The sequence below is a fragment of the Lemur catta genome, chromosome 11 (assembly GCF_020740605.2).
Source record: "Lemur catta isolate mLemCat1 chromosome 11, mLemCat1.pri, whole genome shotgun sequence".
NCBI classification, from domain to species: domain Eukaryota; kingdom Metazoa; phylum Chordata; class Mammalia; order Primates; family Lemuridae; genus Lemur; species Lemur catta.
The window spans coordinates 68,496,293-68,511,678 of NC_059138.1; positions in this window are offsets into that span (position 1 = coordinate 68,496,293).

Genomic DNA, 15,386 nt, shown 5'->3' on the forward strand with positions numbered 1-15,386 from the left:
GTAGCTTCTTCAGCTGGAAAGCAGAGCTAGGTCACCTCACTTGCAGGGGTTCTGTGACAATCAATTAAATCTCAAGTGCCTATTAAATTATCTCTTCCATTTCCTTCCCCACATGAAGGCTTAGCTGACTCTGACATTCTGGGTTTTGAGCTAGCTGACACTCTGCCTCTGATCTCTCTTTCTCACATAGCACACCTTCATAACTTCTAAAATCACAGTCCCAGACACATGACAGTTTCTTTGAGTAAAAAAAAAAAAAATGGTATTGCAAATACATTTTGAGATACAAAGTTAGAGAGTTCTGCTTGAGATACAAAGTTAGAGAGTTCTGCTTGAATGAAAGGCTAATGGCAGCCTCTGAGAGTACCCTGTCTGGCAGGAGAAGCAGACAGGGTGGTTCCAGCAGTTTGCTCTCTTACAAAGATGTCACCACCCCACCCTCGTTAGAATAGATCCTTTTCATTGCATTTCTGATAGAGCTAATAATTGTCTGAGCATTTCACACATTCTTGTCCAATCCACTACTATTTATTAGTTAAGGTGGAGATTCAAGTTGCTATAACACAGACCCCAGGTGCAGGAATAAAAACAATACAGAAGTTGACTTCTCCCTTATGAAACCATCTCAGAATTAGTTCTCCAGGACTGGTGTGGAAGTTCCATGGTCTTGGACCCAGGCTTCCTCTGTATTGTTACTCTCGTCTTTGGATGGCCACCCTCATCTGCACAGTACAAGATGGTATTTGGCAGCCATAGTGTGTACGCTGAACTTGACCTCACCTGCAACACACTGTAACTGCCAAATACCCAGGAGACCTTCATCCCTAGGCTCCTTCTTGTGACTTCCTCCAATATGCATTTTTACATTGTTTTCCAAACAGTTTGAATTCTTTCATGTCTTTAGGTCTTTTTTCAGATAAACATGATCCCTTTCTTGGTCAGGTAGACTCTTACTTCTTATTAAATCTTTTGTTCAAAATCACCTCCTCTGAGAAGTCATCACTAACTTCCTCCCATTGGGCCTGATTACTCATTTCTCTACATTCCTGTACCACTCTGCACACTGCAAACTGTTAGTGCTTAATGTACCATATGCTAATAATTCATTTACTTATAATCTCTACATGTGAACATGTGTATGCACATGTACCCACACCCACCCCTTCTAAAAAGGAAGCATCTTGGGCCTCATTCAAACCCCCTTGCTCCCCGTTGCATGCCCCCAGTACCTTCCAGATAGTGGCACTCAGCACTGTTGGAGGAATTTATTGAACAGGCAAACAAATGAAAACCATTCCATAGGAAAAAAAACTCACTTTATATCTCTGGCCCTCAATTTTTCCTTCTTATTTATAGTTCATCTATAAATCCTGGAGAGTAACTTAAGTGTTCTCTGAAATCTTATGATTCCATGCAATATTGGGCCAAGATCGTGATTTTAATGGAGGAGAGACTGACAAGGCCTAGGTAGAAAGTGTGCTCAAAGAAGCACGGGCAAGTGCTGTGACTTCCCAAGATAGCACATTTGTTAGAAGCTCACTTGTTTTACACATTGAACTAGATCCTCTGTTCCATTTTGTAAATGCTGTCTCCAAACAGCAACAGCACTTCCATTTCAACAGTGTGGAGCAAAGTAAAGAAAAGAGGGAATATAAGGTTTAATCCTACTTGGGCTGGAAGCACAGTCAAAAAAGGATTATCCTCTTCCCAGGAAACTGTAAGTTCTGGACTGCAAGGCCTATTAAGATTACTGAGAATGAGAAAAGTTTTTACTTCCCAAGCCCTTGAAACAAAAATAGAAATGACCAAAGACAAGCTTTAATTCTAAACTATTAGTTTGCAATCTAATTTGATGACATAAAGAATATTATCACAAACACATATGGAAAATAAGATAATTTAAAAAAAAAACTTTCACCAAATAAAATCATTTGATGCAATTTTTAAATTCATCAAGTTGCCAGCCATATCACAACAGAAATGTCCTGGAATACTTTTATTGTAAGGAAATTACTTATGCAGTCAAGTTGGAAGAACAACAACAACGAAAAATCCCACATGACATATTTTTCTAGAAAAACAAGACTAAGTGAGCAAGGGCTTGACAATCAACAAAATATTGTTTTTTCCCTAGGAAATATTGCTTAAAATATCTCCAGCAACTTTCTTAGCTCTATTGACTATCCTTAGAATGTCCTATTTACCAAAGTTTTCTTGATGGAAAAGCTATTTCATTATCTAAGCGGAATTTGTTTATCACAATCTTTCGCCTAGAGAGGAAAAATGGCAACTAGGCACAGGGGGGTGGGGTGGTGGGAAGCAAAAGGGGAAATATTGTTAGGGCCTTTCTTTCTTCTCCATTTCTCCTTTAGTTGTCGGTGAATATCAATGAAGTGTTACAAGGCTCCACCGTAGGAGAATCGGCTTGGAATCACCCTGACTGAGCCTCGCTTCCTTTGAGCACAAGGAGATCAAGGAGTTCATTTGTTGTTTACTCATTTGAGCTTCTCTCCCCCTATACACCACCTTTGCAAGTTGTTAAAAAAAAAAAGAAAGAAAGAAAAGAAAAAAAAAAAAAACACATGCACAGCAGGGAACTGGAAGGCTTTACCTGTCTTTAATGTATGCAGCGTTTTCCAATTGTGCCATCCCGGCAGGTGTGACTACGCTTTTGCGGAGCCTCGGTGCTATTTTACCTGCTTGAATCTGTCAAAAACCCATTTGTATGCGGCCGGCTAATGTGCTAGAAATAAAAGCCCCGACCTGTCAAGTAAACTCCCCTGCACCTGTACGGAGCAGTTAAATTGTTCCATGTGCCATTAGCCCCGGAGATCAAAGGCCATCCCCGGGAGGGGCGCCCGGGCCCCAGAGCGAGGCTGGAGGGACCGGCCCGGGCGTTCAAGCAGGAGAGGAGCGGCAGAGGCGAGCGGCGACAGGGGTGAGCCGCCGGCCGGGGACGCCCCCGAGCCGGGCGTGCTACCTGGAGCAGCTTTTGTGGGACCCCGGCGCGCCGGGAGCGCATTCTTGCACATTAAGAACCGCAGGGGAAGCCATTCATTCACTCCTCTTTGCTGGTGACGTAGCTGGGGCATTCATGTGTTTTTAACCTTGAATAATTTTTGTCTCTAAGCTCCAAACAAGTTTTATCCTGTCCACAGGTCAGTTTTGTTACAGAGGCCAATTAGCAGTGCTACCTTCGCCTGCGGCAAAAAGCCAAGTAATGGCGGGGCGAGCCCTACCGAGGGGTGATGAATAACTCCGGAGAGCTGCAATTTGAAAGGGGGGCCTTTGAAGCATTTACCTTACACGGGACGCCATTGTCCCTGCAGGGTGTTTGATCTTAAAATAATTTACTTAATGATCTCACCATGGGAGCAATTGGCGGAGCGAGATTAGGCTGTAAGGCCTAATGGACATGGGAAAAGTTAAAATTGCTCCGAGAAAGGTATGTGCCGCGCTGAGATTCGGCCGTGTTGTGTGTTCATTACTTCCAGGGGGTGAAAAGCCCGGCTGAGTGCCATCCGCTCTGCAGAGCTCATCAGAGAAAATCCTCCGATGCCGGCCTCTGCCGGGACGTGGGCTGAGCCAGCTCCCTCTTTCCTGCGTTACTACATCTGTAGGAATTAAGGATCTTATCCTGGTTTTACGGTCAATGATTTTTGTTTCCTTTTTTTTTTTTTTTGCAACCATGGGGCCACTGTCTTGCAAGTGCACACGGAACAGAGTGGTTTCCCCAGGGCAGGTTTCTAGGTTGGAATCTGAGGTGGATGACAATGTGAAAGAATGCCATGTTTTGCCCCGTTTCAGTTGGCACGCAGGACATCAAGTAGACACAGGGCGATTGTTTGACATCATTATCCTAGGCCCAAATATGGCTTTGCCTTCTAGAAAAAAACTTTTTTTTTAAATGTTATCCTCAATGTGAGGTATTTATAACTCATATCTACTTGTGTTTTCTTACCTACACATTAATTACACTTACATGGTAATTGGAAGAATTACCTGAGGGTTCAACTGTTCAGAATTTCCTTACTGCCACAGCCCCTTGATTTAAAAACATCTTATTTTTCCCAATTATGAAATTGGAATAGATACCTTAAGTAAGTATCCAACAGGAAAAAAGGCAATGTAAGAGTTGCTATTTAGTATTGGATGCTACGACTAAGGAAGTGTGAAGCAAGGACATGAATAATTAATAAGTGAACAAATTCTTTCTCTAATGCAAATTCTACCTAAGTGAATCATAGCAACCTACCCATGAAGCCCAATATCTTGATATGTGTTCTTCCCTGGAGGAAAAATACAACCCAGGAAATGTATCTAAATATGTCATCACGAAGGTTTGAATACATGTTACTTGTGTAAAATAGAAAAGCTCAACTTTGAGCTCAGAATATGCCAGTCCAATTCCTCAAGATCTCCAACTGTTGCCTGCATCTGGTAGGACAATGCAATGAAACATCATAGTTCATTGTAAATCAAGTAACTGAGAGCATGAGTACCAATTTGCACATGCAAATGAAGGAGTACAAATGTTCCCTACAGGCTTTTGTGAAATTTAGCCTTTGGAGTCCATTTCCTGTTATCTATTGAGATATACCTGAGAATCTCTACCTACCAAAATATAGTACACCTCTTTTAAACATGTCTTTTTATCCCTTACCTGTACTGGGAAATTAATAACTTATTAATGTGCTTCAATAATTTCTGCTCTGACACATGAAATTAACTGAGCCTATATAATGCTTTGTTCATATACGCTACTCAAGTTACTTGATAAGTGAGCATGGAGCTCACACTACATGGTAGGGCAAAAAACAGCAGATTAGAATATGCATCTGTGTCTTAACCTTTTTCAATGAGCTAGAATGAGATGCCCTTTGTAAAATGAGATACCAGGCACACATGGTTGATGTGGGGATGAAAGTGACACCATGTATGTAAAACACACAGGACTGACACAGAAAAATAGAAGATGCTCAATAAAAGTTCTCTCCCACCCTGTGCTCTGGAAACAGCTCTAAATCTCCATAGGCATGCTCCATAATTAGCCTTTTGCCCTCATTTTCACTTCTGATCCATTAGGTGTTACAAGTGAAACTCTCTTCAGCACTTCAGTGGCTAAATCTGAATGTTGAGATTGTTTACAAACATCTGAACTTTCTGGGAGGGATCAGATGAGTCCAGGCCATCTCACCCCTGGGACCCCTAATCTAAGGGTCCCTCCCAGCTTCCTGAGTGCTGGGTGACCACTGAGATTTCCTTCCCTCCATCTTTCCTTCTTTTCTCTTTCCATTTTTTCCCCAATGATACCTTTAAAAAAAAAAGTGAATCTTAACGTAATTCCAGTTATGTTTGTTGTCATAAGTAGGTATGTTAACTTAGAAGCCCAGAAGAGAATTGTTATCCTCACCACAAGACAGATTAACACTGATTAGGAAAGAAAAAGAAAGGATGACTAGCAAAGAAAGGACGTTATGATTGTTTCAGTGGGAAAGCCAGCATTTTGAGTAACAGCATGAATATGCCCTACTTGAGCCCCTCTTTGTCTCTCTCTGCCTCTTTCTCCTTTGCTAGGTTCTCCCTCCTTCTCCCTTTCTGACGTCTCTCCCTGTCCCCCTCTGACTCCCCAGCTCGCCCACGTGCTCTCCCTTTCTCTGTGTGTCTCCATTTCTCTCTCTCTCCTTCCTCTCCCTCTGCCAGTATTTCCATTTCGTCTCCCTCTCCTCTCCTGAGCGGTCTCCGTCTCAGTCTCTCCCACTGTGTGTGTTTCCCCATGTCTGTAGGCCCTTTGTCTCCACTTCTCTCTTGGAAAATCCAGGATGTAAATTAAAAGATCAAAGCTGAGTATGTGAATAATTGCCATTTTTTTTTTTTTTGATCACCAATCTGTGATAAATTTGCTTTTCCAAGTGAAAGCCGTGCATTGGCAAGCCCGCTCTCGGCCTCCTGCAGTCCGCCAGGGGCCTGGATGTCAACGAGCACTTGACTATCACGCACGGCAAATGCTGAGCCATCTCCTGAGCTCGCACACAGCAAGGAGGCCACCGCTCCGCGGAGTGTCAGCATTCAGGCTGAAGGACGAGTCAGCGGAGAGGGGTGAAAAAGAACAAGGTCGAGGTCAAGCCACTCACCCTGCTCCGCCCGCCCAGCTCTCCTCCCGCCTCGTGCTGATTGCTGCGCGGCGTGTCCGAGGTCCTCCCACTGGCCTAGAACCATCATCTCGTCCAGGAGACACATAAATTCCACCCAGGTAGTTCTAAAATCACCCAGCTGATCATTCAATTTATATACAGTATCGAGTGTTCATTTCATAGCTGCTATTTCAGTCCCACTGACCTACGGGTCCTTGACATGTGCTTTGCCGGGGCCCTCAGAGATGTAAGAGTAACTTTTTAGAGCTTGCAGAAAAAGCAATTGAAGTTCATTTCTCGCAGATTACCAGGCCCCATCAGGAATGAAGATGTCGTAAAGCAGGCATCAGACAATTTTCCAATGTCCACTGCTGTCACTGGAAAGAGCCTGCTGTGGTGACCAGGGGATCCAGCCAGTCACGCAGGACTCATTCCCTGTTTCTCACTACACCGTGCTGCCTCGTGTTAGGGTCTGGAAGAGCACGTGGATGTCACCAGGAGACAAAGGCACCTGGCTGTATGTTTATAACATTTCCATTTCATTTTTCTCATTTCTCAGACTTCTGGTTTGATTTTTACACAATCCAAGGGTGGCAGTGGTGGCTTCGGAGGGGAATTGGTGGTGGTCTAGCAACAGCTTGAACATGGGGTTTCCAGAGGAATGGAAGTGGGCTATGTCTATACTCGCCTGTGCTCGGAGCACCTCTCTCAGTCTAACCTGGATGCAGCAGAGGAGACCTGCTGGGTAAAATGGGACAATTGAGCTGCTGAGCCACCTGCTGTGAAGATCATCTGAGATCCTTGCTTCTTCTGAGCTGTGCCCATTCCTCTTTCCCCATCCCTGGGAGGATATCCCCGCAAATCCTATTTCCTAATTTCCCACCTCTGGTCTCTGCTGTATCTCTTCTACTTACTTCCCCTCTCCACACCCTGCTCTCTATCTGAATTGATTTCATACCAAGTGAGTTTCTGCTTGGAAACTTGGAAGATGGATGCTCTGGCCAGTAGTCCAAGTTCAATTTTAAAATACTTAGCATGGCATTGTTGAAAGACTTGGACCAGCATTTTTAGAAATTCCTTTCCAAGATAATAAGAATTCCCAGGACAGTCATTTTGCCCAGAAGTTCAGGACAAGGAGCTCCACACACTTGAAGATTGCTATAAATGTGAAGAGATGAAAATGATACATTTTTATTTCCAATGCTTTTTAACTGTGAGAAATAGAAAGCCCCAGTTCTTAAAGATCACTGGAAATTTAGTTGGTTTTTAAATATTTTTTCCTAAGTGAAATGGCTGCCAAGGACAACATCAAAATTTCCAACTTCTGAAATTCTTACCCTGACTCTTCCAATCACATTAACTTTGAATAATCTTAAATCTTTCCTTTAGCTGTCACTCTTCTCAGGGACAAACATCAGCAGCAATCTAGCCTTAAAATAGGAAAAAAAAAAAAAAAAAAGCTATTTGTCCTAGGTAGATGTTTTTAGTAGATATTTTTCTTAGATGTAGTGTGGGAAGTAGACTATGTATGAGACTTTCTGAAAAGTGTATACCAGTGAGACTCCTGTTGTTAGGTCGCATAACTTCCAGGGAAGCAGATTTTGGTGTTACAGGAAGAAGGAAACTCGTATGATTGCTCCCAGAGCAACAATCACGTGGAAGACCTGGGATTTGCAAGCCTGGTTCCTCTGATGGACACTAGGTAGTTGTAATGCTTTCATCCAACCCCATATAAAATGTTTATTAGCGGTGGTAATCATAATTCCTTTCTGTAGTGGATACTGTAGTGCCCTTCCCGCCTTGCTCAAGACCCAGACATGCCTCTCCCTAGCTGCTGCATGTACTGCCTGCTGACAGCTCTCAGCTGACTCCCTCTCTAGGAATTTGTGTCCCCCCTTTAATCAAATGATCTCTGTTAAGGTTAAGCCTCCTCCCTGGGAGCAGTCTGCCTCCAAAATTTGGTTGATTTGAAGGGTATAAAATCTGCTCTACACTTACCTTGGAAGTGGCTATTTTTTATGATGAGGAGGGAGTGTGGTTTCTGTTTCTTTCTCTCCTATTCCTCCACCCCAGGGCATGTAAGAGGGGTGAGGGAGGCCTTTATTTCTCTGGGGAGATGAAGGACTGAGGGTGGGGTACGGGATGCCGTGGAAGGCAGAACCAAGTTTGGATTTGAACTTTGGCTGGAAGTGCTTGGGAAGCCATGGGGAGAGGTTAGGTTGGCCCCACCCATGAAGGGGAAAGGGTTAGGGTTAATCTCATCAACATGGTGAAGTCATTATGTCCCCAGACACCTACTCCTTCCTGCCCCCCTTCCATGAGGCTCAGCCCCCTTGCCTCAGGGTGGGGCTACATGAAGGGGCACCCAGCTCCTGAGCTCCCTGTTCCCTGCGGGTCTGGAAGAAGTCTGTCTTATCCCTACATTGCAGTTCAATTCCTCTCCCTGAGCAATCCTGTTATTTTCCCTCCCAGAAGGTATTTATCCCGAGAGAGATTTTCCCATAAACTTCCTGCTTGTGAACTTCTCAAAGTCTTTCCCAGAACTGGACCTAAGACTCTTATGTTCATAAAATGTCATTGCTTTAAAACGCTGCTAGATGTTCCTACTTATGGTGCTTACAACAGACAGGCTCAGGAAATTGTAGTGGCTTTCTCAGGGTCACACATCGGGAAGGTGCTGGACCTGAGGCAGAATCTACGCTCTCTGACTTCTGGTCTAGGGCTCCTGTAAGTGCAGTAAGTGGAGGCTACAAAGGTGTCCGTACATAACTACTAAAAATGTTTGCCCAAGACTGTTCCTCTTTATGATTTCACCTTTCACCATGCATTTCGATTTCCTTGGTTGTTTACCTTTTCTCCTCTCCAGAACTTGCTTTCCTGAGTCCCACCACCCCCTGTCTGCAATGATCTCATCACAACAGTAAGGGAAGGAGCAGGAAACACAGAAGTTTCTGGAGACATCAGTACTTTGACACTTGAGACCTCCTTGCCCTCAGTTTTGTTTCCCTGCAGAGCAGCGCAAAAGGAATGCCTCTTGGACCGTCTATTCCAGACACCCACTCCTCCTAGTGATCACACCTGGTTTAAAGCAGGATTTCTTGGGAGCTGATAGTCTGATCATCTTGTTTGCAGAGGGCAAGTTTTTTTCAAGGGAATAACCCTGCAGACATAGGGGCAATTGGGACATCCAACAATTCCAATCAACTGTTGGAATGTTCCCAGTTCCTTTCACGGGTATGAGATTGATAATACCCTTTGGTATCCCCAGGTACCCTCAGTCCCTTGGTTCAGCTCAGCACTAGCCAGAGCAGAAAATGTTCTTCTTTACACTCAATGAAAAGCCTCTGGGGAACCTATTCATTGCCCAGAAGTTCTGGAGCTTCCAAGGCCCCGGGGGACTTCCACCTCACCCTGTAAATCCTCTCTGACTGATTGGCAGCGGAGTTCACACCAATTAGTTTCTTTGCATAGCCCCAGGACAGGTGTTTGGGGTTTGGGGAACCAAAGGCTCATAGGTAATGTGTTGTGGCTTTGATCCTTGCTTTTGCTATTTTTCTTTTTTCTTTCTTCTTTTTTTTTCTTTTGGACAATATTTTGCAACACATTTAAGTCTATTCTAATTCATCCATTTTGGGATGAGTTTATTATCAATGTATGTACCACCTCCTGCAAAAGCTGTGCCTGCAGGGTGTGCACTCAGATTGAAAACGTGTGGAAAAAGCAGGTGAACTTAGTGCCCTCTGGTCCCCTTACTGTTCCTCACTTTCTTCACTAAATACTGGCACTCACACACTGGTCTTTTGTCTTCTCCTGGGCCCCTATGTCATATTATGATCTTGTAAAAAGTCCTAGTCTGACCCAGGGTACAGTATACAGGTATGTTTTAATTAAATCTCATGTATTCTGAGCCTGACTTTAAATGACCTTTAAAAGGGAGTGAGGAGGGCTTAAACTTTTCATTTGCTTCATGAATTGGTCATTTGTATTTTTTTCCAAAAAGTCACATGTCATAGTGTTTGTTTTAGAAGTGTCTTTTATGTGTCAAACCAACCCCCAGGATTCCAGGTCTGCTCCTCTCAGATCATCTCCCATCCTGAGAGGTAGGGGTTAAAAGTGTGGGCTCTGGAGCCAGGATTCTTTCCTCTGCCAGTCATTAGCTGTGTGACCTTGGGCAAGTTACTTAACCTCTCTGTTCCTTGGTTTCTTCATCTGTAAAACAAAGGGTCCTAGTAGTAGAGTTATTATGAAGATTAAGCAAGGAAGTTAATGTTGAAGTGCTTACCACAGAGCTTGGCATATTAAATGTACTTTTGTGTTATTTTCTTAATATTTTTATTATCTCTCCTCAGTCAGTTGCAGACAAGAGAGTTTTAAACAACTGTCCATCGTACTGCCTGACTACATTTGTGACAGTGAGCGAAAAGAGAGATCCTTTTTAACATTTAAATATCATCCATTTCACAAGAAAATCTTTCTGTATATGAAGGAAGGAAATTGGAAGGTAAGTGCCCACTGTTTTTAAACTTGGAATGGGGTATTTTTTAACAGTTTTCGATTTACTTAAGAGTATTAACACAGCTAATATTAGTTGGAACTGAATGTCTGAGAAGGAGGTTAGTCTTCTGCATAAACCCTGCTTTTAAAAAGCTCCCAGGAAGGGTCAAAGACCAGGAAATGCTCTCACTATAATTCTCACTTTCAGCTGAATTGGACATGGCAACAAGAAAGCAGGCCTGAATCACATTATGTTCCAGAAACCTTTAACTTTGCATCATAATGACCTGCGGCCTAACAGAAGCAAATTGCAAGTGGTTTCAAAAGGATAAACTCTAATTTATATTAAGCTAGTATTATAACTTAAGCAGCTCGTTTTGAAAGCAAAACTATTATAAAAACCTCATCATTCATGTGATGGCTCCTAAATGCATCCCTTTACATTTTACCTGTAAAATGCTCTGTGTTTGCTGACAGGTTAAATGTATACTATACACAGAGAGCCAACGTCTGTCTTTGTAACACCGCAGCAATCTTACTGGCTTTAGCAGCATTCTTATTATTTTAAACTGTCTCCATTGTCTTCTAAACACCATAATTAGAAGCTGAAAAGCTTACAACAACCAAAACCAATAAGGTCTCATTATGAACAAAATATTCTACCACCGTGGCTCAACAAGTGACCCCATGTAGTCCAACAAGAGGAAGGCTGAAGCCTTCCTGCCCAATTATGGTTTCAGGTATGTATTAATATAAAGTTTTCCTTTTAGTATTATTTCACAACCTATTCAAGTTTTAGTTTCTTGGTCATAATTCTTTTCTCACTGTTTTCTTTGTTTCATTCTGTGCAGCTTTCATTTTCCTATGGAAAGAGGTCAGGTATCTCTGATGGGTGAAGTGGTACTTTGTGGATGAGTTGAATGAGAGATAGAGAAGAGAGCTGGAATCATTAAACTGATTGACTAAAGAAAGACTTGGGGGGTGATTTTAGGGCCAAAGAAATAATTTTTCCCCTCAGTTCACTGTCTTTTCAATTTTATGCTTAGTGTCTTTTTCCATTTGACTCATGTTCTTGGACTCTATCCAAACATGAAATTCTGTGGGAGATATTGGGAGATATAATACCTTAAACATTGTCAGTCATTTACACCTGAGTATAAATGAGCAGGGTTTTGTTTTGTTGTTTTTTCTCTTGTAGCAGAAGAAAGCAAAGGGCTGGAGGAGAAAAATTCAAAGAAAAACTAATTTAGAAACATTAGAAAGTAAATCTCTTCTATTTTCATGTTTTACCCCAGATTGTTGTTAATTTCAATCCCTTGCTTCAGCACATTACCATGTCTTTTCATGTTGACTCTCAGCTTGGAAATATGGGGTAGGGGAGAAAGGAAACGTGTTCTGGTGTCCTATTGCTATTTCAGGAAATGCTTTCCCACAACCAGGTAGATACGAAGCTGCTTGGTTATGAAGTATTCTCATTTAAACAAGCGTGTGAAATGTGGAAATAAATCTTGAATTTTTTTCCTTTACATTCTCCTAGTGAAACACTGAACTCTGAAAAATGGGCACGTCATGACTGCTTCTAATAAATCTACTTACCTGTCATGCTTTCAAGGTTGCCTGACTGTTTGCTAATTACCAAGTTGTATTTCTCTTATTTCTCTAATCTTTAGAACACAATGGAGCATACTAGTCCGCATAAACCTCAGGGAAGTTGCTTATCTCTTAAATTCCATCAACTGTTAGATGCTGGGGCTCCCAAGCCATGGTAATCCCACTTTCCTTTCCCTTTCCTCACTTTTAGACTGAGCTTAGATTCAGATTATCTTTCTCCTTTTCTCTTCTTTGCTACCCTCTCTGCCAAAACACACATGCACCAAGCAAAGGCTGAGCTTGTTTGTGAAACCTGAGGGTTGATACTCACCAAAGCAAAAAGAAAGTGACTTTCAGAACCACTCTCCCCCCTACAGCAGTGTCAGTGTGGTTCAGACTTCCATTTGAGAAGTGTTCCCGTGTCTGGATCAAGTTAGTAAATGGGAAAAATGACCCACTGACTTTAAAACCTCTGGACAGAGCCTGGGACCTGCCTTCATAGCAGACCTCCCAAGTGTTTTGTAAGCAATTTAAACCATAGCCCCACTGCCCCGGGGATCCTGTTCTCTAAAGAAAGGAGCACTTATCCTAAAATATTTAATCCTAAATTCTCTCCCTGAAGTTGAACATTTTATTCCTCAAGTACCTGAATCCTGCACAGGGTCAGACAAAGAGCAAGTAGAGAGAGGAGGAGACTTTGCCTCCACCAGTCTGTCTTGTGCACACCCACCTCCACTGCTGAGTTCCCGGCACAGATCAGCCTAAGTGCCTTGGGGGATTCAGGGCCTTCGGGGTGGGACGCCCAGCCAGCCCAGCAGACCCAGTGGGGGTTGTCCTGCACTTTGGCTCCTTGTGACAGGCAGAAGGAGGCCCTTCACCTTCCTGCATTTCTACCCTGCTTGGTCTCAGGGCTCAGCTTTTGGGACATTCAGATTCCCTACAACAGTCCCCAAGCATGAAGTTCTTCCTGATTAAAAAAAAACAAAATCAGAACAGCTATATCCTAATTAGCTTTATTTTTTTACCTAAAAGATAAATGTGTGCTAAAATCAAAGGATTTTCCTTTTCCTTTTTATTTATCCACATATTAATTACATCCTGATACTCGGTTCAAGTTATCCTTAGCTCCTTAGCAGCAAAGGCTGTGTCTATGGAGACTTTTTTTTTTTTATCTGCTTTTAACTGGATAGAGCCTATGCTCTGAAGTTCCAGGACTGAAATTTCTTTTCATGATTCAGCAGAAGGAGAAACTGAAAAGACTCTTCTTGCTGTAATAACTTTTAAAAATTCTATCCTGAACAACATAGTGAGACCCCTTCTTTACAAAACACAGAAAAATTAGCCGAATGTGGTGGTGCACACCTGTAGTTTCAGCTACTCAGGAGGCTGAGGCAGGAGGATCACTTGAGCCCAGGAGTTGGAGGTTGCAGTGAAGCTATGATGACACCACTGCACTCTAGCCCAGGCAACTGATGGAGACACTATCTCAAAATAAATGGATAAAAATCCATCAAAATCCTAAGGATATATTCCTAGAGATCTCAGAGTTACTCCAGTGCATGTTGCCTGATTTAATTTGCCTTGTTTGGCAGGAACTCTTGAAGAACTAAAGACTCCTTCCTTTCTGGAGAGAAGAACAGAGGCAAAGGAATTTTTAAAGAAAAACTAAAAAAACTATACAAAGAAATTTAAGGATGCAGCTAAATGTGGATAGCAATGAATTGATATGATAAATTAATGGTTTCCAAATTTTTCACTACTGAGAACCCTATATCTTATTTTTTTTAAAAAAAACCCTCTATTAAAAAAAAAAAAACTATGTTGAAAGCTTCTGCTTCTGGGCAGATGGAGTAGATATACTTTTCTTTATTCTTCTCTCCAAGTGCAATTTTAAAATCAAGACATTAGATATAAAACAACCCTAAGAAGATCTGAAAGGTGAGGAGAGCAGATGGACTAGACACCTGGAGACCTGGGCCGTGTCCCGGTGATGCGTTACCTGTGTTCCCTTTTAGCCCCATGTATATATCCCAGACACACAGCAGAAGAATCGGCAACCTGGAAACACCAGTGAGCACAGACAGAAGCCTGTTCTTTCTAACCAAAGGGCCAGGAAAGGGGTAGCTTATCAAGACAGAAAACTTTCAAACAGTAACTACTTCAGCTAAACACCATAGAAAAAATGTGGCCCCAGCCCCACCCACACCAGTAAAAGCCTAGACTTCCACCCAACAACCCCACTGGAATGGTGTCAGAGAAGGCCAAGTAGGAAGTCAGAATTCACCCCTTCTGGCCCATAATAAGCCTGCCCATTCCCCTGTCCTCTCAGCGGAGACCACATGAAGATCATGCACTTCTACTCCCTCCCAGCAATAGGAAGCATCCCTGCCCATCCCCGCTGGGCTGGTGTCAGGAGGTTTAATGGAGCAAAAGGAGGTCTAACTTTGCCCAGCGGTAATGATGCCAACATCCCACAAACACACACGCGACCCTTGTGGCAATGGAACTCTTCTGTGTCTTGATTGTATTGACAGCAATATCCTGGTTGTGATATTATGCTATAGTCTTGCAAGATGTTGTCACCAGGGAAAACTGGGTAAAGGGTACAAAAGATCTCTCTGTATTATTTCTTATAGTTGCATGTGAATCCACAATTATCTCAAAATTAAAAGCTAGACTAAAAAAAAACCACATATAAATCACTCATTTTTCCCCCATCTTTAATTAGTCAAAAACTTATTTAACTACCTGCATTTGAAGTACCATGAGATGATCAGACTTTTACAAAAGTGATAAAATTCCAGGGGAAAAAAAGGCATTTAATTTATCCAGTGCTGATTTATCAGGATAAACATACAATTTTATTGGCCTTTTAAAATACCAAGAATATTCCATGGAGTGCTTTGTTATCTTTATGCGTGCGTGGGGTGTCTGGAGACACTGATTGAAGTATACATCCCCTCTCAGCCAGGAGCAGGTGAACCTCAACCAGGCACCTGGAGGAGGGGATGTGAGTGTTACCGGAAGAAATACAGACAGTGAGGGGATCAAAGGTAAGGCTGGGAGAAGTGGGCCACTAGAGTCAGCCACATATGAGAGCCAGAAGAGTTCTAGCTGGGTATAGAGGGGCCAAGAGGAGTGAGCGGGTCCCTAGAGAGGTCTGAGTAG